Source organism: Mytilus trossulus, chromosome 2 (genome assembly GCF_036588685.1).
Source record: "Mytilus trossulus isolate FHL-02 chromosome 2, PNRI_Mtr1.1.1.hap1, whole genome shotgun sequence".
NCBI lineage: Eukaryota > Metazoa > Mollusca > Bivalvia > Mytilida > Mytilidae > Mytilus > Mytilus trossulus.
In genome coordinates, this window is record NC_086374.1 from 56,400,673 (window position 1) to 56,424,568 (window position 23,896).

At 32.2% G+C, this 23,896-nt stretch overlaps 1 long non-coding RNA gene across 1 annotated transcript; it reads left to right on the plus strand.

Moving 5' to 3' along the window:
* The first annotated feature begins 5,883 nt into the window (after positions 1 to 5,883).
* LOC134705257 (uncharacterized) lies at positions 5,884 to 11,602 on the plus strand. Its single transcript, XR_010105514.1, has 3 exons — positions 5,884 to 6,047; positions 9,873 to 9,960; positions 10,844 to 11,602. It is a non-coding gene; the product is annotated as an uncharacterized LOC134705257 (long non-coding RNA).
* The last annotated feature ends 12,294 nt before the right edge of the window (positions 11,603 to 23,896 follow it).

Here is a 23,896-nt window from a genome sequence, read left to right on the forward strand (position 1 = left end):
AAATAAAATGAGCCACCGTAAAATTAACCTTGGGTAATAACAGTGCATGTAAGGCTCGTCTCGGAGGGGTGTCTTTTTTTCTGTCTTCTTTTTTTTAATTATATTTTTAATAACTTACACTTTTTCAACATTATTCTCTTTCTTTCACTATACTTTATTCCTTTTTTTCTTTGTCCTTTGTTCTCTATTCTGTTAATTCACATCCATACCCTCTTAATATGTGTATGTGGACTTACTGTAGTTTATTTTTTAGTTCTGGCAGAGATATTAGATACAATATATATGTCTCTGGTTCTGGTATTATGCGATAAGTCAATTTCTTTTTCATGCAGTGTCATGAAATATAATGGTTATATGCATATCAGCCAAGATTGTGCGAAACATTTTAATAAACAATTCAACACTTTACACGTTATGTGAATTTTATTAAAAATCGATGAAGAACATAAATTTGGCAGCTAGTGCCCCTTAAACAGGTAAAGTTCAAGTAACAAATTGTGATCTACTGGCATTCAACACCAAATTACTTACTTGCTGTATATTGATAAATGTGATTGTATATTGTCAATACCTCAACATCGAGAATACGTCATGTGAGGTGTTGGTCGCTACGTTTGATACGGGGTCAACGGTTGCGGCTTCGAGACAGAGAAAACATCCAGGTAAAAAGTGTAGAATTTAGTTTTTGAAAATTTGAGTTGTAAATTTTCCTAAAAAGTACTTAATTCCGTTCATCTAGTTGTAAATTTTTCTAAAAAAAAAGTACTTATTTCCGTTCATCTATTATGGGTATAAACTAAACTGAACAAGAAAAGTATAAGTAAACAGACAGAAAGTCCGACGTTGAATTAATTATTTTACAATGAATTGTTTAAATATATGAGAGAATGTTTTAGGCGAATTTTCTTTAATTACAGATAAATGTATTTTAGGTTCAGGAAATGATTTATTCTTCGGGTACGTCTAAACAACCGCCCAGGACCTCCTGAGTGCACTCAGGACATACAAAGTGCACTCAGGACCCATTACCGTAATCATATCTGCACACATGATGGATGTTTATATTCGTTATACGCTTCTTATTTTAGAGTTAAATTTAAATTTGGTAGAAGTTGAAATCGCAGGGGCGGATCCAGCCATTTTAAAAGGAGGGGTCCTAACCCAGGACAATAAAAGGGGGAGGGTTCAACTACATGTCCCCATTCAATTGCATTGATCGGTCAAAAAAAGGGGGTTCTAACTCCCCGGAACCCCCCTCTGGATCCGTGCCTGAATCGAACTTAGATAGATATGTTAATTCTTATAAAATAATGAGGGCACGTGTCACTGATTACACAACTACTGAGCCATGAATTATCCAATCAACAAAATTGATTGGATTATCTTTATTGTTTTTTAGGAATTGAATTGTTTATCTCAGTTTTACCTTTGACATGAATTTGCATATAGAAAAAATAAAATATATATCTCATTCGATGTGCTTTTTCAGTTTATTTTTCATGATGACGGGTAAATTAATTTGTTGTGTTATACGTTTTGCAGTCCTGGTGAAGTTCACGAATAAAGAAAATTAGAAAATTATTTTAAAGTTGCGTTTTTTCTGTAACAAGTTCGATTTTTGTTTTTCAGTGTGATTCTTCTCTCTCTCTCTCTCTCTCTCTCTCTCTCTCTCTCTCTCTCTCTCTCTCTAAATAAAGTTTTTAAACAAACACAATGTTGACTGAATATACAATTTTATTTCGTTTATATGTCTTTATTCTCAACAAACCATTATACAAGAGAAGACAATTATGTACAATATTCAGTTTAACCTTAACGGAAATCTGTGCACGAAGGCTTAGTCGTGGGTTGAACGGATTTCGTGTCAATAAACTGTCTGCGAAACAGTCTTTAATGTTTGTGTCATTTTGGTCTTTTTGGATAGTTGTTTCATTAGCAGTCATACCACATCTTCTTTTTTTATAATTTCTCGCTACTACAATCTAACTTACATATTTTTTAGAAATAATTATACCCAAAATATCATAATTTTTAAAAAAACGAGACGAAAACAACGGCGACAAGTTCATTTTCAGAATTTATTTCCGCATTGAAATTCGTTTCAGGCTTGTGAAACTGGACAAAACGACTTTAATTAGAGAAAAAAAAACTTAATAAAAACGGATTTCTTAAAATATTTGTATAACTCAAAAATAAAATTCCTGGACCAGTTCAATAAAAAATAGAAATAACATCTAACTACATGTACATGTATATGAGTTTGATTGTTTGAAAAGTACGGCCGCTTTTACCGTTAAGAACGGATTCCATATACAAAACTTTAATTAATATGAATTCTTTTAAAGTATGAACATTAATTTCCATTTTCAAACTCGTGCAAAGAATTAATTACTGGTCCAGGACATGATAATAAAATTAAGAATAAATCTTAAAAATTTATGGAACGAAATTTTAATAAAAGACGAAAATCTTAAAACATCGTGATATTCATTCTAAACGTCACAATATTACTTCCCGCATGGTCACACTGTACTAACAACACAATATATAAAACAACAATAAAGATAATCCAATTAATTTTGTTGATTGGATAATTCATGGCTCAGTAGTTCTGTAATCAGTGACACGTGCCCTTATTATTTTCTAAGAATTACAAATGTAACATATCTATCTAAGTTCGATTTCAAATTCAACCAAATTTAACTCTAAAATAAGAAGCGTATAAAGAATATATGCATCCATCCTGTGTGCGATGATTATAAAGGGTCCTGAGTGCACTTTGTATGTCATGAGTGCAATCAGGAGGTCCTTCAAGCGGTGTTTAGACGTACCGTTATTCTTCTGGAAGCTTCAATTTTATTTTTATCAATAACTTTTACACAAGGAGACATTTTTGTTTTTTGACAGCATGAACCCCAGTTAATGAGAATACACAAATTAAGAAAGAAAATCGTTTGCAATTAAATTTTATAGAAGGAAAAAGGGGGGGGGGGGTAATAAACAAATTCTATTTACGCTCATATACTTCTAAACAGATTTGCATATGTAAGCTCTCTATAGATAATGTTAAATTATTATTTTTTTTTATAGATTTGGTACCTCAGTTTCGACTCAACATTTCATTTTGAATTGTTAGATGGCAAACTCTTTAGGAGAATATTGTATCTGTTCTTTGTGTAATTATTTTGATATAAGCGATAATATTCATTATAACAAGGCCTTGTACAACTCCTTGATTATAGAATGTTTAGCAATATAAAAATACGAAAGTAGACAAACCCTAATTATGCAGGGTTTCACAAGTTGATCTCCAAGCGGCCCACATTGTACATATAATAAGATCTATATTTTCAACGTTTTCAAAATGAAATAACTTGAATTGAAAATTTCCCAACTGTGAATTTTTTTTATTTCTAAACGTCTTTAATTATTATTTCGGAAAACAAATAATTTAGCATATTCATATATTTTCATAATTTTTTCCAATGCAAAGTTTACTTCTATATGTTTTTAACCATCACCAGCGACTTATTCTCTGCCATCACCAATTAGTCCTAATTATTAAAGATCAATTGACAAAATTCAAATGATGATTGGTATATCGTATTGAATATGACCATTGGTCATCCGTGACGTATCCCAAATAACGACGCATGCCGATAGATAGATCATAGTTTATTAATTAGCGTCTCGCAATTTAAATTTCATCAAGGGGACTTAATTAAAACAGTTACTATACAAATCTTGAAAAAACTATGTACATGTACTTTTTAATATTTTTAAAACAAATTACGAAAACGTTTAGTGTAAAAATCATCGAATATAAAGGTTTCTTTCTTGCAGGTTTTGGCATTTATAAATAACATTAACGTTTTGGAATTCTAATGCAAAAGACAGTCGATTCAAATTGAAATAACTTCTTTAAAGATGGTTTGATTTTTTCAGAGACACATGTATTATATATGTCTCAATACATGTATTATATGTCTCTGATTTTATCAAAACAAAAATTACAAAATTATAAAATATGTTAGTTATCGAATGTATACCCTGAACTCTTACTATTATATATTCATGTCCTAAGTTAATTAATGTCCCGTGTGCAACCAGGAGATCCTGAACGGTTTTTAAACGTACCATTATTTTATACGCATATATTCAAAGCTGTTCTTAATTATATGCATACTACTAGTATGTATCAGTGGCGGACCCAGGGGGGTGGGGGGGTTCTGTGGTTGGAACCACCCCTTTTTTGAACGATCAATGCATTTGAATTGGGACATATGGTTGGAACCACCCCCTTTTGTCCTGGGTTGGGACCCCCCTCCTTTTCAAATGGCTGGCTCCGCCGCAGAGGTATATTTATATATATATGAGTGTACCAGCCCCCCTCCTAAATCTTGGGGAAACAAATGGTAGATTATATAGGGAATCACGGAAGCATGACTGGACGTGACCCCTCTAAGGCAGTCAATTAGTCCCCACTTATGAAAATTTCTGGATCAACCATTGCTAAGTTCTAGTTATCTTAGGTCCTAGTGTGAAATAAAGCCAATAGGTGAACACATCTTTATTCATACATGTATATATACGTTTTCTCACGGATTTGTTCATGCAATATTGAAATTATGTTTACTCTGGGAACAGTATATATAATATATATGTTCCTGGTTTACTCAATGCGCAATTACTGAAGTTTATATTTGCTACTTTTCTTCTTAATTTCAACAGAGACATATAATATATATATTATATGTCTCTGATTTCAAATAATTTTTTTTTTGTTTTTTTTTCTTCGAAAAATTAGTGGTGGTGAAATAGGGAATGGACACAGATACCTTATCACATTTAACCAAAGAAATGTTGTATAATGTCATCAATCTGTATTACACGTAGACAGGATGTTCTCTAGAAAACTATACGTTATACACACCCGAGAATACACGCACTGTCGTAATGGAAAATTACTGTATGCCCATGGTATAGTTACCTGTAATCAGCTTTGCAACACCATGTCATGACAGTTCAAAAAGATTTTCTTCAAATCAAAATGGAATATTCATTTTTTCTGTAAAATTTAAAACTTTAAAAAGTAGACTTTGACAAAATTATGAAATAGCAAGAATTGAACAATTTAAAATCGTATTTTAACAAAGATTTAGATATAATTTTACAACGATCCTTAAAAAATAACCAAACAAACGTTGAATCAAACGATATGAACCAACGCAGTTTTATATTAGAATACTGACACACACCAGTTTGCCATCTCAGTATGCAAGGCAAGGGTGCTTGGTGAGGGGCTGGAACTTGATGTACATGTATCATTAAGTTAATACAGTTCTGTTAGGATTGACTGCCTTTTTACAGAGACTTTCTATTCTTACTAGTTGTTATCAGTTAGTATAGACGATTCCTGGCTTAGAATGATTCTCTGCTCAGCAAATGGTGCGTAATTAGCATATGAATCAAATTTCTTGTAGAAGTAAAAAAACATAAATTAATGTATTTGACAACTTTATTCAGGAGGCTGAGCACAGTCTATATTATCCGGCGTAAATAACTTCGAGATTTATGTGGAAGTTTACTCTGCTGCTCGATCTATGCTAATCGTGTTCCAGTATATTTCATATTTATATTTATTCGTGAGGCCTCGTCATCGTTTATATTCACTAAAAGCACAGTCGCCTAAACATTTTATATGGCGAAAAAATTGCGAAAATTGGGGGCAATAATATATTTTTTAGTAGCCATTATTATTTTAAAATCTTAAGAGGTTGCTTGCAAATTTAACTCTAAAATGAGAAGTGTATGACGATCTATAACGAATATATACATTCATCATGTTTGCAGATACGGCGGATATATAGGGTCTGTCATGAGTGCACTTTGTATGCCCTGCATGTGTGCACCCAGGAGGTCCTCCTGAGCGGTGTTTAGACGTACTGGGAAAATCTTATCTGATTCAGGATCAATTCATCGGTTACACTCCCCTGTCACCAGTAATTCTTTTTTGCTGACATTCTGAAAAAGTATTGTGTCCCTGTGTAAGTGTTGACTCTCAACTTGCACATGTGATTTTTTAACACGCCCCGGACTTCTGCAAAAAACAATTATTCAGTTCACTGATTAAGAAGGAAGGTAAACGAACAGAAAGTCACAGGACATTCCGACAAAAAGTCACAGGACAAAAAGCTCCCACAAAAAGTCAAACACATGTCAAACTTAGGCATAAAGTAACAAAGTTGATAGGACAAAAAGTCACAAACAATTTGTTGACAATTGATTGAATATAAATGAAAAAAGATTTTGAAATATCTTCTTTTTATTACATACATACATCTCGGGACATACATATATTCATTTTTAATTTTAGGAAATTGTTCATAATATAAAAAAGATGTGGTATGATTGCCAATGAGACAACTGTCCACAAGAGACCAAAATGACACAGACATTAACAACTAGAGGTCTTTACGGCCTTCAACCATAAGCCAATATAAAGAAGATATGGTATGATTGCCAATGAGACAACTGTCCACAAGAGACCAAAATCTCACAGACATTAACAACCGTAGGTCACCATACAGCCTTCAACAATGAGCAAAGCCCGAGGTAAAGCCCATACAGCATAGTCAGCTGTAAAAGGCAATCATACCATATCTTTTTTTTTATATTTACATGTTAAAAAATGCGTGCAAATGTAATCAAAAGCTGCACTTAAGCGTAGTGATTTTTGTGCGCAAATGTAATGGTAATGTGCACAAACCTAATGCACTGATTTATTTGTTTTTAATAAATTTTAATTTAAAGTTGCTACATCATGTTCATGTATATATAAAACTTCAAGAAAAATACAAAAAGAGTGTTTTCTTGTTCAAAGAAAAATAATCTCAAAACTAAAATGTGACTTTTTGTCCTGTGACAGCTGTGTGACTTTTTGACTGTGACTTTCTGTCCTACATTCAGATTGAATAGGGGAGTTTGGTTGACCCCGCCTCCCTCTATCTGAGACTACTATCTCAGTGATGAGCTTTATGTTTCATGTACAAATGTATTGTGTTTGTCATATATGTTTGTCGGATAAAAGCTCTACAGACATGACAGACCTTTAATATGTTGTATTGTTATATGTATAACCGACAATAAATAAATAGCCCCTAACAAGTAAGAATTAGGTTACTTCTTTTTGTTTTGACATCTTGCATGTTTTTTTTTAGCCCCGTATTAAAATTATGCCCCCACTTTAAAAAAAGGGGGGGGTATACTGTTTTACCCCTGTCTGTTCATCCATCCTTGCGTCAGTCAGTCCATCCGATGAATATTTTTCGTCACATTTTCCTTAGGAACTACAATAGAAGGATTTCTGAAATTTGGTTTCAGGGTTAACATGGTTAAATAAGTCAGCTATACTGTGTGATGCATAATTTTCAGATTCATCACTCGACAACTTCCTGTTTTCCCAACACTTGTATGATTTAACACATGATAGCCAAGTTGAAAGTTGAAAACTAACAACCTAATTTATGTACAAAAAAAATTGAAAAACAGATATGTTACACATAAACAAACGACAATCACTGAATTATCGGATCCTGACTTGGAACAGGCACAACCATAACAGATTGGCAGGGTATAAGGAACTTTGAAGATATTTAGTTTTTGTGGTTTGGTCTATTTTCCGGATACTGTAAGCAATAAGGCCCCTTTATTTAGTGAATGAAATAATTGTAAGATGCACTTAGCTGTCTGTCATATTTTATATGAACTTGACCTCATTTTCATGGTTCATTGGTCAATGAAACACTGCATTGTTTTGTCAGTTTATCATATGTTTAAAGTTACAGGTAGATTATATTTGGTAGATATGAAACAATTGTAAGGTGTGCATGTCTGAATGGCAGATTCATATATATACCATGACCACATTTTATTGTTCTTTGGTCAATGATAAGTTTTCTTGGTTTTGTCATTTTATCAGGCCACGTTTAAAAGAATGTCTGTTTTCCCTCCCCCGGGTCTACCCTTTGTAAACTGACCAGGAAGGCAGGTTCTTTTTAGCTCACCTGACCTGAAAGGTCAAGTGAGCTTTTCTCATCACTTGGCGTCCGTCGTCTGTCGCCCTGCGTCCGTCGTCCTGCTTCCGTCGTCCGTAAACTTTTACAAAAATCTTCTCCTCTGAAACTACTTGGCCAAAATCTACCAAACTTGGTCACAATCATCCTTGGGTTATCTAGTTTAACAAATGTGTGGCGTGACCCGGCCAACCAACCAAGATGGCCGCCATGGCTAAAAATAGAACATAGGGGTAAAATGCAGTTTTTGGCTTACAACTCAAAAACCAAAGCATTTAGAGCAAATCTAACACGGGGGTTATTTTGTTGATGAGGTCAAGATCTATCTGCCCTGAAATTTTCAGACGGATCGGACAACCTGTTGATGGGTTGCTGCGGCTATGCTGCCTGTGAATTGGTTATTTTAAGAAAATTTTGCAGTTTTTGGTTATTATCTTGAATACTATTATAGATAGAGATAAACTGTAAAAGCAATAATGTTCAGCAAAGTAAGACCTACAAATAAGTCAGCATGACCAAAATTGTCAGTTGACCCCTTAAGGAGTTATTGCACTTTATAGTCAATTTTTAACAACTTTTCATCAACTTTTTAAAAAATATTCTTCACTGAAACTACTTTGCCAAATTTAACCAAACTTGGCCACAATCATCATTGTGGTTTGTAGTTTAAAAAATGTGTCCGATGACCCAGCCTACCAAACAAAATGGCTGACATGACTAAAATTAGGACATAGTGGTAAAATGCAGGTTTTGCTTTATATCTTTGAAACTAAGACATTTAGGGCAAATCTTTTTAGATTTAAATGTCCATCAGAATAAGATATATCCCCTCACAAATTTTCAGTTGAATTGGACAACCTGTTGTTGGGTTGCTGCCCTAAAATTGGTGATTTTAAGGTAATTTTGCAGTTTTTGGTTATTATCTTGAATACTATTATAGATAGAGATAAACTGTAGACAGCAATAATGTTCAGCAAAGTGAGATCTACAAATAAGTCACCATGATCAAAATTGTTAGAGGACCCCTTAAGGAGTTATTGCCCTTTATAGTCAATATTGAACAACTTTTCGTCATTTTTGTAACTTGTATAAAATAATTTCTAAAACTACTTGGCCAAATTTAACCAAACTTGGCCACCATCATAATACTAGAGTATCTATTAAAAAAAAAGTGTCTGATGACCCCGCCTACCAACGAAGATGGCCGACATCAGTTAACACATTAACAGGTGAGAGACACAGGCTCTTGAGAGCCTCTATTTTTTTTTAACTGGATGTGATTGTCATAGCATGGTCACATGAATGGTTTGACTTGTCCAGTCCAGGCCACTTATCAGTTGTTTGTGCTCAATTTGAGTGTATTTATTTAGATTATCAATCCTTCTGCTTTCAAGCACTTTCCAAAAATGGAAACAAATTATTTTCAGGAAAAAAATAAATTCGATTTTTTTGTGGAAAATAATTTTTTGACCCGGCCGCTTATTTTTGACCCATGTGGGGGGAGGGGAAACAAACATATTTTTAATTTTGGCCTTAGATTTTTTAAGCATAGGTCTACTTGTTGTATGGAATGACTACAAGGTATCATATAAAAAAAGATGTCTGCCTGCCAAGGTTAATTTTACTGTGACCTCATATTCATAGAATAATGATAATATTCATGATATTGAACGGCAAGAATGATGAGTAAGTTGATGTTATATACGAATAAGACAAAATTTTCAGTTGCCTACTAATTATGTAATACATGTAGTAGTTATTTTTGTCATTAAATGATGTTTACCCTTTTATGTGTAGGGCAAGAACATGAAAGATAAAGGGGAAACTATAAACAGAAGAAATTATCAACAAAATAAGATTTACAGAGGTCAACAAAGCCTAAATGGTAAGTCCACTGTTATAAAAGTTTTTGTTCTTGAATAATGATTAAATATTTATTAAAATAAGATGTGGAATGATGAATGAGAAAACTATCCATCAGAGTTCAATTTAGTGGATGTAAGCATTGTAATTACTTATTAGAGGCCATTGATGACCTGTAAGTAATGAGAAAACCCATACCCTATACATGTTATAGTAATCTATAAAAGTCAACACTAACCAAATTTGAAACAGACTAACAGAGCATCAATTCAAACATCAAATATACCAGACTAATTTATAAAAACTAAAAATTATGAAAAATAAAAATGAAGGATATGAACCAACAGCAACCACTGGACTATGTACAAGCTCCTGATATTTGACAGGTATAATATGGCTGGGTTGATATAAAAATAAGAAACACTTAGCAGTCTGATTTCCAATGAGACATTTCTCCAATAGAGATCAAATGACATTTAAGGAGGCTCTAGGGTATAACAATTTCAGAAAAATGTTTAATATTTTTTTTTTCATAACTCATTTTATTTATAACTTTTATCATATGGTACACCAAATCATTCAAAACAATCAATTGGGTTTGGCCCCAGATGACTTTTAAAATGCATATATCATTGAAAAAGCTCCAAATTATCTCCCTTTGGTGCAAAAATGCCATTTTTTGGCATTAGAAATGTAATATCTTATTTAACTCATCGGTGGCCTATATTTTTCATTATAATTTTAAATAAGCTGTACTTTAACTAAACTATTATAAAATTTAAGCGATTTCTGTAATTTAGTACTTGAATATTTAAATGAAAGTTTATCATATTAATCATAAACATGATAAAATAGCCATTTTATTGATCTCTTCACTGATAATTTTTGAGTTTGTGTATTTGTAGGTCAGACATCTCAATTTTCATGGTCATCATTCACAGATCAATACTGAACGGAAAAGTTAAAGCTGATATTTTTCTCCATGGTGCGACTTTTTTATTAATTTGAAATGGAACATGTTTTTTCCTACATTATTTGAAAGAGGAAATTTCAACATGATGACTATAAACAAAAAGGAGTCATATCATCACTATCATTGATGCACAAGAACTTGATCATATAAATACAACAATGTAATTATCAATGGAAAGATGGAACGAATGAACAAGATATTAGAATGTTGTTGTCCAAATAAACTTGCTTTGTCTTCTCATTTGAATCTCTCCATTCAATAAAGATGTACTGGGGAAGATCTTTGAAGAGCAGATTGAAAAAATATTTTGTCTAAGAATTGCAGGAATATTCTAGTGAATGAAATTATTTATTGACTTCACTCTTATATAGTGGACTGAATAATTGTACATAGCAAGCTGTGAATAAAGAAAGCAAAAACTTTAACAAAAAGTGTTTATATTATAAATTTGCAAATATAAGCATACTATTATGTACACCACAAAGGTATATATAATTCAAATTGTTTGCCTATACAAGTATTGCAATGAACCTATAACAAAGAAAATCTTACCTCATGAAAAGAGTGAACTATTCAGTCAGAATATGAAATATTTTTTCAGTTCTATTTTTCATAATAGAATAAACAAGACAAAGATTTCAAAACAATATTATTTCATTTATTTAGAAATTTCATCATTTTGTTTCAGTGAAAGAACTTTATTCTTTGACTGTTAAATATTATTATTATTATACATTGCAAAATAAGAATAATCTTTATTGTCATATAAACAAAATAAAAAAACATGTTTGTGACAAAATTTAAAAAAAAATTATATATATATATATATAAAATATTAAAAAAACCTTGTATACATTTAAAACATTTTACTACCAAACAGCATTCATTGTAACATACACATAACTTTATATGTATATATATATATTTATAATTTTAATCCCATAGGATTTTATTTTGTCCCATGGGATATTAAAAATCCCATGGGATGATAAAAATCCCATGGGATTTTTTTTGTCCCATGGGACAACAAATATCCCATGGGACTACAATAATCCCATGGGACCAAAAACAAATCCCATGGGATTTAACCAAAATCCCATGGGATAAAGGTAAATCCCATGGGATTTTGCCCTGTCCCATGGGATATTGAAAATCCCATGTTTTTATAATTCAAATCGCAAAATAAATATGAAAGTAACAGTATAAAACCAATGAAATTATTGAATCCCATGTAATTCCGCACATTTTGGTTATATGCATGATATTGTAGCTCTTGTTTGAGGCGGCGGCGGATTTGCAAATGAGTGTTTTGCAAATTAAAAGTGTCCAGTGTTTACAGTTGAGACTTGTCGAGAAAATTATTGATGAAAAAACCATGTGTCGCTAACTCTTATAGCTTATAAAGAGAAGCAATAACAACGTTTTGGGATCTAGTACTGTTGATTTCATACTGTAGGTTGGTGAAGACAAACAAATACATGCAGACGCACAGACAAAGTAAAAGCGGCGATTGCTCGCATGCACTTTATGTACACGCCGCGTTTACTCTGCATTAACTCCAGAATTTGAGTAGACTTAAACAGTAAATGGGCATTTTGTTTCACGTTTACTTCCGCGTCAACGTGAAACTGGCGCGTCGCCATTGTTTGTGTAAAGTTAATGCACGTTACTTCTGCATGCTAGGTTACATTGTACAATAATGACTGAGCAAATGACAGGACAACGACAGGAAAAGGACAGGGAAAAAACGAAATTTCTAATATTTTTTTATTTATCATATATTAGGATTTATCTCAAATTTTAAATAAAATGAGATTTCACTATTAAATATTTTTAAAAGAAAAGAAAAAATATATCCGAAGATTGTGAAAATGTGCCCAGAGCAACGTTGACAATGGCTGCACTAACAATGACAATGAAAGGACAAAAGGAAAAGGCTAATTGCTGTTTTAATTCTCAAAGATTCGTCTTAAATGATTTGCTTTATTTGTTTGAATTGCTTGAATTGGATTCGTCTATTACAGTTTCCCCTTTGTTTACGCTTCGATTAACCATGTTTCCGAAACTTTTTTCACTTTGATCTATTCATGCGTTATACACATTCATGTGTACCAGGGGTATTAAACAAATGAAGATTGAAAAACATATTACAATATGTTTAAAGAATACTGTAAAAATTGGTGTAAACGTGAAGAATCTGAAAAAATTCTCTAGACAGTTGATTGAATAAAATTATGAATACTTTTGATATTGGTATATCTCATTTTAGAAACAATTCTGAAATTTGTAACAGGGTCCATGCTATTCCCATTTATAGAATTATATTATAAACAATGAACTCTAAGTACTCGCAAGGCGGTCTGTGTTTATACTGGCTAATAAAGCAGTCAATGATGTAGTGGTTGTGTGACGCATATACTACATGAAAGTTCTCTAAAACGAAATGATCAATTCTTCTACATTCAGTCCGTACGCTTCTCAGAGAGACAAATTGTAAACAAGCATATCACTGCCACTACCCAGCGGAGCGCCTCTTCCGAAAATTTGAAAGTACTATGTACTGGTTACCTAAATTGCACAAAAACATCATTTATACTCCGTTTCATCTCCGCATCTGGTAGGTGTTATACTACTTAACTATCAATGCTTCTAACTACCTCTCTTACTACTATCAGAGAACTTTTTATTAAATTTTTTAATAAACCTTATGAAAATAAATACTTTTGGAGTGTTAAAAATTAGATAAAATACATACTTTTGATGGTCTTTTTAATTCTGTTGAAAGTTATTCTACAAAAAATAGTTTTCATGTTTAATAAAATGGTCTTTTGAAAAATCTCGTTGCAAATTTTTATTTGCTGTAACTGGTATAAAGCCTTTTTCAGTAACACAAAAGGAAAGTATGCTAGATACACTTACTGGAAATGTTAAGATATGATTGAAGCTTTAAATTTTCTGGTGGATAATATATATTTACGTATCGGCGATAAAGTGTATCGAAATGTGGTAGATATTCCGATGGGCGCTAACTGCGCCTCTTTGATAGATGTATTCCTGTGTTGCTATGAATCTCAGTTTATGACCATACTCAGTAAAGACACGTCATTGTTACATTTGGTTAATACATTCAACAATACATACAGGTTAAAAACCTAATGTTACATAAACAGAAGATTAGTTGTCCTTTTTTTAAATTTAGACATTTCAACTTCTAAAGGGAAACTCAATACTAAAATTTACGACAAAAGAGACGATGTTTCATTCCCTATTGTTAATTTTCCTTTTTTAGACGGCGAATTCTTTTGGCTCCATCATACGGTGTTTATGTATCCCAACTCGTTTGTTATGCCCGTGTGAGTAGTGATGTCATAGATTTTAACGGACGTAATCAATGCATTACTGGTAAATTATTTAGTCACAGATTTCGTTACCATACATTACTTAAAACTTTTACTAAATTCGTTCATATATATACTAGTAAACAAAAGAAACGATACACGACTGTGAAATAAAATTCTTCAAAAAGTATCAAATATAAAACAAAATGAGATACACTATTTTAAAAAGTGAAAACAACACACAGTAAATTTGGAACCTTTCGGATTACATGTAGTTTTAAGATTGTTACCGCTTTTTGAATATCACTTTACACATACTGTCTATGGTAAATCAGTTGATAATGTGTACATTTTAACGATTTCTCGTGGGGCCAAACTTTCCTTAAAAAATAAACGAAGAAACTGTATCATTGAATTTTAAAAACAAATAGATGGCAAACACTGTCTTTACCTTCAAATAAGAGGTTGGCATCATTAGTTGGAACTTCTGTTTTTGAAATTGTTGTTTTATGTAAATTTTGTAAAAGAAAAAAAATTCGCAAAAAAATCATCACGAAGGCAAAACAAATATTTTTTAAACGGATTTATATTTCCATAATGATTAAGTATTACTACTTTCAATATTGGTCCAATGAAGGGAAAACTGTATCTTAAATTAAAAAAAAAGTCATGTATCGTTTCTTTTGTTGACTAGTATACAAGATTAATGAGTAAATTTGGCTTTACCTGTAGAAAACGTATTAAAAACATTTTACATCATAAATTTTATGCTAATATTGTACTAAAAGCGCGTTAATCATTATGTGATATTTGTAAACTCATCAAACCTTTAAACAAACTTATTAGCATAGGTTATTTTAACCAATGTTGTAAATATTTTTTAATACAGTTAATTAAAACACAACTAAATGTCATTCCCTTCAAACGGAATGTATAAATACACCTCCGCGTTCATTTTTCTATACAGAGGTTAACTCCTAACTAACCTACTGCCTGTCGATACGTTTACTTTTGGCATTGCACACGTCATGTCTTCTTTGACTGTCCATGACGTTAAAATACTTAGTCCCTAGGATGTGTTTTAGTTGATTTTAGTCTCTGTACATGTTTTTTTTAATATTAATTGTTTTTGGCTTTTATCTAGCTGTCAGTAACTGGGAGTACTCTCAAAACGTACTTTCTTGTTAAGTTGACCTGTTACTTTACGGTTGATAGTATTTGTAATTCTTTTTGTTATGTAATGTTTACTTATTTAGATTATATCTCGTCTCTCTTATTTTTAATATACACCAGCTTTGATAAGTGTAAGGTTTGACTATACATTTTCACTTCTGTTTTTGTATTATGAACAACAAAATTATTTATTTTGTATTTTGTAAAAAAAAATCCGTTCTCTATTTAAACTGTATACATAACAACAAAATTATTTTTCATTTACCTCTGTACATTGTTCTATTGACGGCTTTTTGTTCAAGGTTATTGTTGTTCAACATCTCACAGAGGTGTTCTACTGTTGCCTTTATTCATAAACCCCTTATTTGAATTTATTGATTGTGTATTTACACTTTGTCATAGATCAAATTTATTCGTTCGGTGTATGTTAATGTGTCTTTTGATTGGGTTAAGCCATTTCAATTGATATGTTATATTGTGTCTTTCAAAGTTGTGATGTTACCCTATTGTTGCAGATAAGGGTGAAGGTTTGTACCTGTTAATACGTGTTAACCCGCTGCATTTGTTTGCACCTGTCATAAGTCAGGAATCTGAGGTTCAGTAGCTGTCGTTTGTTGATGTAGTTCATAAGTGTTTCTCGCTTGTCGTTTTTATTTCCCACCTACGATAGTAGAGGGCATTATGTGTTCTGGTCTTTGGTTCCGTTCGTTCGATCGTTTGTCCGTCCGTCCAGCTTCAGGTTAAAGTTTTTGGTCAAGGTAGATTTTGATGAAGTTGAAGTCCAATCAACTTGAAACTTAGTATACATGATACCTATGATATGATTGTTCTAATTGTAATACCAAATTACAGTTTCCTACCCATGGTCCACTAAACATAGAAAATGATAGTGTGAGTAGGGTATCCGTGTACTATGGACACATTCTTGTTTTATATGTATTAGCCCATTGGTTTTCCAGTTTGAATGGTTTTACATTAGTAATTTTTGGGTCCTGTTATAGCTTGCTGTTCGGTGTGAGCCAAGGATTCCCGTTGAAGATCGTACTGTGACCTATAAAGGTTTACTTTTACCAATTGTCACACGGATTGAGAGTTGTCTCATTGGCACTCATACCCCATCATCGTATATTTATAAAGCATAGAAAAAGAAAATAATGCATTCAAGCTTGGAAAATGTATCAAATTTGAATACCATAAAATTTTGCGAAATATCAAGAATGATCTTACAGAGTTATGTCATGGCAAACATGGCGCCATGCGAATATAAACTCTCAATCTGAAGATTAATTCGTGACTTATCGCTTCAAATTATGGCATGTTCATCATGCATTTGATGGTAAATAGATGACAATGAAGAAAAAAAAGTGTATTAAAAATTGCGAATGTTCTGCTAAGAATTATAAAGATTACACACATTTGTTCTGGGTCGCTATTTCACAAACTTCACATAAAGGAGGAACGAAAGATATCAAAGGGACAGTCAAACTCGTAAATCTAAAACAAACTGACAACGTCATGGCTAAAAATGAAAAAGACAAACAGAAAACAATAGTACACATGACACAACATAGAAAACTAAAGAATAAACAACACAAACCCCACCAAAAACTAGGGGTAATCTAAGGTGCTCCGGAAGGGTAAGCAGATCCTGCTCCACATGCGGCACCCGTCGTGTTGCTTATGTGATTACAAATCCGATAAATAGTATAATTCGGTAGGTCAAATTCATGAAAGGGAAGGGGATTGTAGTTACGACGCAAGGAACATATCCGATATCATTTGTGAAACGGTTATTCCATAACGGTCAACCAACTCGTGATGGCGTCCGTAAAATTTATTTCGACTTTTTTTCAGTTTGTGAGTTAGCCGCCCCAGATTTCACATATCAATAACCTGAAGAAAAAATGTGTTTTATCCTATAGTACTTTTGTTACCTCAAATTGGATTGTTAGGCATACAAGTGAGAGAAAAAAAATGTTTAAAATTGCAAAGTTTGATGTCGCATCATGAACAAAAAAATCAAATATGGTAGATTTCTTAGAATATTATACCACGGCATTCAAATTCTGTTCTATTTGGATAAATAGTTTTACACAAATTGGCGACCCATGTAGTCTACGACAACTTATTTGTATATATGACAATGTATATTGTTTTTTATTATATAATATGTTTGTACTGGCCTGATAATTGAGTTCTTCTCATTATTCAGGATGGATTGTTAGATATAAAAGTGGAGGAGATATTTTAGTTTAAAATTGCCAAAAGTTATTGCCTCATAAAAACAAGTGACAACAATTTCTCTTTTGTTTAAATATTATACAGTAGATTTAAAGTTCTGCTCATTAGGTACGGATGAATTGTTATACACAAATTGAGAGCTTTATAATGCTACGGTAACTTATATGTAATAGATAACAATAAATAGTGACAATTTCCTTTTTTTTAATTAATATGCCTATATTGGCCTGATAATTAAGTACATTTGATACCTCAAAATGGATTAATAAACATAAAAGAGTAAAATTCCAAAATTTGTTGTCGCATAAAAATGTGCTAATATTTTTCCAATTTTGTAAGAATATAATACAAACTCTTTAAACTTTTGTTCTTTTTGGTCATTAAGAATAAGTAGTTTTACACAAATTGAGAGTACTATAATGCTACAGAAACTAATATTTATATTAACCACAATAAAATGTGTCACTATTCATTTCTTTATTAATCAGTTGGATTTCCAGTGAACGAAAGCAAAATAAAATTCACTCTTCTTATGATAGAATCGTGAAAGTCAATAATAAAACAATACCGGTGACGATACTGATCAAAAGTTATTTCTAAATGATAATCGTACATTTTAAAGAAATTATTTGTTAAACTGTGTTATTAGAAATGTACATGCAAATATACGATGTTTTATGTTAAGTGTCTTAGTATCGAGATAATTGCTTTAATTTTGATGCTCGTGAAACTGAAATTTAGAAACTGCCAATCTTTGCTGCATATTGATAAAAAAAAAAATGAAAATAAAATCATGTACATACAAAATCAAATGTTCTTTCGGGTCACCAATTTTCTGAGTGTTCCAAAAATACCAAAATTATCGAGCACACCTGTCTGCTCTTGACTCGTGTACATAAAATGATGAACTGTTGTCTTTTCGTCAATATAAACATTTAAATGTATGTCTGTGCATGTTAAAAAATAAAAGATAACTATTTTTAACAAGTTGGTATCTTTCTTATTCTGTATACAATTTTAAGAAAAGGTTCCCCTCGAATTTTTTACAAGTATTTGTGGTCTTCTCGATCTATTCCTATTCAATGTTTACATCGTGATAAGGTCTGTTTGATTTTGCTTAGTAGCTTATTTGTGTTATTAGAAATGTACATGCAAATATACGATTTGAGTGTTCCAAAAATACCAAAATTATCGAGCACACCTGTCTGCTCTTGACTCGTGTCTTTATAATTTCAAAATTGCTGCATACCAATCGATTCCTTTGGAATTTTTTTCCTGACTTCCTCTTGCCTTGATGTATATATATGTAGGACTCGAATCTATGGCGGGTTCCCAATCTATGGCAGATTCATAATCTATGGCAAATATGACGTTACAAACGTCAAATCTACGGTAGGTTTTTGTTTTCTCCTAATCTATGGCATATTTATGAATTACGTAATTTTCCGGCAAAAGGAGTAAAATATAACGTCACAATAAAATAACGCCATAAATAAGTCGTCGCCGACTTCAGCAAGTCCTGTGTTTAAAAAATTTCCCTCTAGAACAATTTTCAGATACATTGAAGAAAGATGTGATCTTTTATCTATAGGCCTAGGACGGATAACAATTATTTGATATACCGTCCGAATCCCGCATTGAAGAAAGGCACAGCTGTTTTAGTAGTGAATATTTTGGGAATAGAGTTATAGTAAATATTTTAGCGTCTACGGCTAGCAAAGTATTTAAAGTGAAAATGAAATAACAGGATACCACCAAGTTGTCTCAAATCCTCACCAGTAAAAAAGATTGATTAACGCTAAAATAAATATTATGTGAAAAGTCAAACTGTTTAATTTTTTATTTTTCATAAAAACTGCTTTTTTGTTTGTTAAAGGACTTTTTCTAGTTGTTTTAATCAATGGATTAAACTTGTACAATGCACAGATTCAGAAATGCTTATTTTTCCAGATCATTTTAATCCTTATTTCGGTATTATGGTATATCACTTTAACACATTTTTATGTTTGGCATCACGATTTGGTTGACCATTATGGATTTTTTTTTCACAAATGATTTAGACATGATCCCGTTGTCGTATATGTCAACTTATTTAAGACAAGTTAGTGATCGTATATGTACTGCCTTATTCTACATTTGCACAAAATCTGCCATAAATTTGGAAACAACATAAATCCGCCATAGATTTGGAAATTACAAAACTTGCCATAGATTTGAGATGGCATGACGTCACATTTACCATAGATTAGGAATCTGCCATAGATTTGGAACCCACCATAGATTTGAGTCCTACATATGTACGAAACTTTGGCATGTTTTAAAGAGGAATACAGACTGTTAAAACATTAATTGAAGTTGGTACTCCAGGAATGTATTCGCATAGCAACATTTTAATCAGTTTTACACCAAGCTTCTATAGTCTGCTGAACTCGTCGTTTGCTACTTAAGGAGAAAATGATAACATTGAGTGGAAGTTTTGTTTTTATTTCAATGTATTATTATAGTCCTATAATATAAGACTCTGGAGGTTCATATCATTTACATCCAACGTTTTTTATCGGATATTTTTTTTTACTATCAATGTTGAACCCCAGAGTCTTATAACAAGTATCCATTTTCTCGTAGTGGATTCCAAACGAATTTTTGTGGGAACTTTGAACGACAATTTAACAATGTGTACGGAAGTTTTAAGTTTACTTATGTCACTATCCTTTCAAATGATCATCTCAAATAATAAATAAAATGTCTTACCTTATCATATGTTGGATTTATATCCTTTTTTTTAACCACTTTTCAAACTGTCCCCCCTTATTTCAAATTGTCAAGCGGATCAAGTACGAGAAGTTCCGGAGGTCTTTCCGAATTTTAATCAGTTGTACATATTCCAGAATATTCATGAGAAAACGAATTTTGTTTTGACTTTAAGATGATTATAAATGTTGAAATGATTTAATTCATTTTTATTTCGTCATCAATAGAAAAGGAAGCTTACCATCAATCTTTCTAAACCCTTAAGAGGCGTCCATTTAGTAATCATAAAAAGGTAAAGGATGGTTGTATAAATGAATGCTATGTCCCGTTGGCTTTCTCGATTTACTTTCTTTACAGCGTTTTTTTTCCTCTCGTGGAAGGCCATGTGGTATAAACTGCTTACATCAACTTCATTTTAAACTCTTGTTAATGTAACATTATTTTGTCTCATCGGCTTCAATACCACATCTCCTCGCAATTTTGATTAGGGTTAATTGCATAATGCTTGTAGAGTAAAGCCTTGGTCGACTTGCTACCTAAGCTTTGTAAAAAGATTCACATATTATTTCAATATATATGTATATCTAGTTATACATTTAATACATAGCTCACCGGTAATAAGCAGTCTGGGGTCAAATGTAAATAAATAAACTGTAAAATGTGATACTATAAAAGAGGGACGAAAGACACCAAAGGGACAGTCAAACTCGTAAATCTAAAACAAACTGACAACGCCATGGCTAAAAATGAAAAAGACAAACAGAAAAACAATAGTACACATGACACAACATAGAAAACTAAAGAATAAACAACACGAACCACACCAAAAACTAGGGGTGATCTCAGGTGCTCCGGAAGGGTAAGCAGATCCTGCTCCACATGCGGCACCCGTATAAGTATTGTGTAACATGTTAAAAAGTGATTCAAATGATATGAATATTACACAAATTACGCAAACCAATAATTTTATAAATTTGAATTTATGCATTACAATATCTTTCATGTTTCTTGTGCTGTTAATCTGGCGGCCACTTTTACCTTTCTTTTTCTTATTTATAATTTTAAACGACTTCATGTACTATTTCCAAAAAACTTATTTTCTTCTTGTCATATTCAAACAATAATAATACTTTAAGCCCTTCAATGAGACATCACACAAAAAAACAAAGGTAAAATTGCGAGATCAACATACATGGATGAAAAGTCGCTTAAAGCCACCGGCAAATATATAAGCGATATCATAAACTGCACCAGCACTTGTATCAGATGTTAAATTGTAAATGCATTGACCGTAGACAACTTCATAGAAGATAAATCAGATACAAAGAAAGACGAAGGATGCGATTTTCAGCACTGTCGGTGTCCTTTTTGTAAATGTTGTGCAGAGTGTTTAAAAAACTGTACTTGTCGAGAAAGGAGCAAATTTAGTGGACGAGTTTCTAAAAACACCCAGAGATTTAAATTGCATTCTTTCTAGAACTTTCTTCTCTAACAACTTGCTATTATTCTTTGTAACAACTCGATTTTTGCAATACAAATATTGCCTCGCCAGCTATTATTTATTTCTATTGATATATACAAGAAAACGTTTGGTGAATGAGAATTGGCTCGCTAACCCCCGTTGTTGGAACTCGTATTTTGAAAGATATTTATCTACTCATCCGCCCTCACAACTACTGAGAAATTAACTTCTACTGATGCTTAACAACTTGGACAAGAGAACTTTTGGTGAGTGAAAATTGGCTCGCTCACTGTTGTATGAACTCGTATTTTAAAGGATCATCGCCTTTCCCGCTCTCACGACTCGCAATTGATTTATGTTCATTCTTAACAGCTTGGACAAGATAACTGGCTTGCTCACTCCGTTGTATAAACTCATATTTTGAAGGACATGTATGGCCCGCTCTCACAACTTGAAAGCAATATCTTGTGATGCTTAACAACTTACTAAAGAACATTTTGTGAATGTGAATAGCTCCATTGTTTTATGAAGCTGTACTTGGAAAATCATGTATTGCCATGCTCGCTCTCTTACTGGTGCACTTTCATGGAACATTGCAACTTCATACCGTTAGCAGCTAGCAGATTTCATGAACATTTGAACTCGTATTTCGAAAGAAATTCATCGTATCGCCCTTTCTATTGACTAGAGAACATTTATTTTGTGAATTTGGCTCGCACGCCTCCGTTACATGAACTCATATTTTCAAAGACATTTATAACCATGCCCGCTCTCACAACTCGCCCATAATTTCTGTTGATGCTCAATAAAGAACTTGGAGTAGAGAATTTTTAGTGAAAGACGATTGGTTTGTCCCCCCCGCCCCCGTTATGTGATTGAACTCGCGAATTTGCATTTGAAAGTCGGCAAAATTAGACAGTTATTGGGTACAAACTGACTCACTTAATGAATAAGTTATACCTATAATTAACGTTTAAACATAATTTTTACTAATTTGTTGATACATTATAACTGTATTTTGGACATTGTTCTTTTCAACTGGGGGAGGGGGGGTAAAAATAGAACCGTGCCATATTTTTTTATTCTTTATGTTTTTGCCGATTGTTCTCTATTCTGTTAACCCCATTCTTAATCTCTCAGCACTTTTTATGGTTATCTCAATTATTGCATGACACCATTACAATTGGTCGTGTTTTCGTACGTTGTTCTATACTGGTTCTAAATATTATCGTCAAATTCGTTTCGTTCACGAAATCCTTTAAATAAATAATAGGCACATATATTTGAAATAAAATGGCGTGAAAAAAATTGTTTGTCAACTCCTGATAAAAGTGATGGATTAGGAACATTATTTTTAACAATTAATACGGTAAGAAGTTACTTTCATTCATATTTAGGTTGTTCCTAATAATTTTATTTGTTTTGGCAGTGGATTATTAATTTAAATTTTTGCTACGAGAAAAAATGACAAATTTTATAAGACTCTGGGGTTCAACATTGATAGTAAAAAAAAAATATCCGATAAAAAACGTTGAATGTAAATGATATGAACCTCCAGAGTCTTATATTATAGGACTATGTATTATTACTATTTACCAGAACGTTTTTCCGTGAATTCATAATTGATAGCGTCCTTGCTAAAATTTGACAAACATTTAGAAGATCTAGTTTCCAGTGTTTACAGGGGAGGTAATATTTTGTCACTAGATTTCCAACTGTAGTATTATTGTACTGGCCTAATAATTGAGTACATGTTTTACCTCAGTATAGATTGTTAGACACATAAGTGAAGAAATCTAAATTCAAAATTGAAAAAAATTATTGTTGCATCAAAAATAGATACAATATATTCCACTGCTTAGAATATTATACAACGACATTACCATTCTGTTCTTTTTGTTCATAAAAAATAGTTTTACACAAAGCTCTATTAGTCTACGGTGACTAAATAAATATTAATGGCGATAGCAATAAATATTGACCATATTTCTTTTTTTATGAATATTTTTGTATAGGGCAA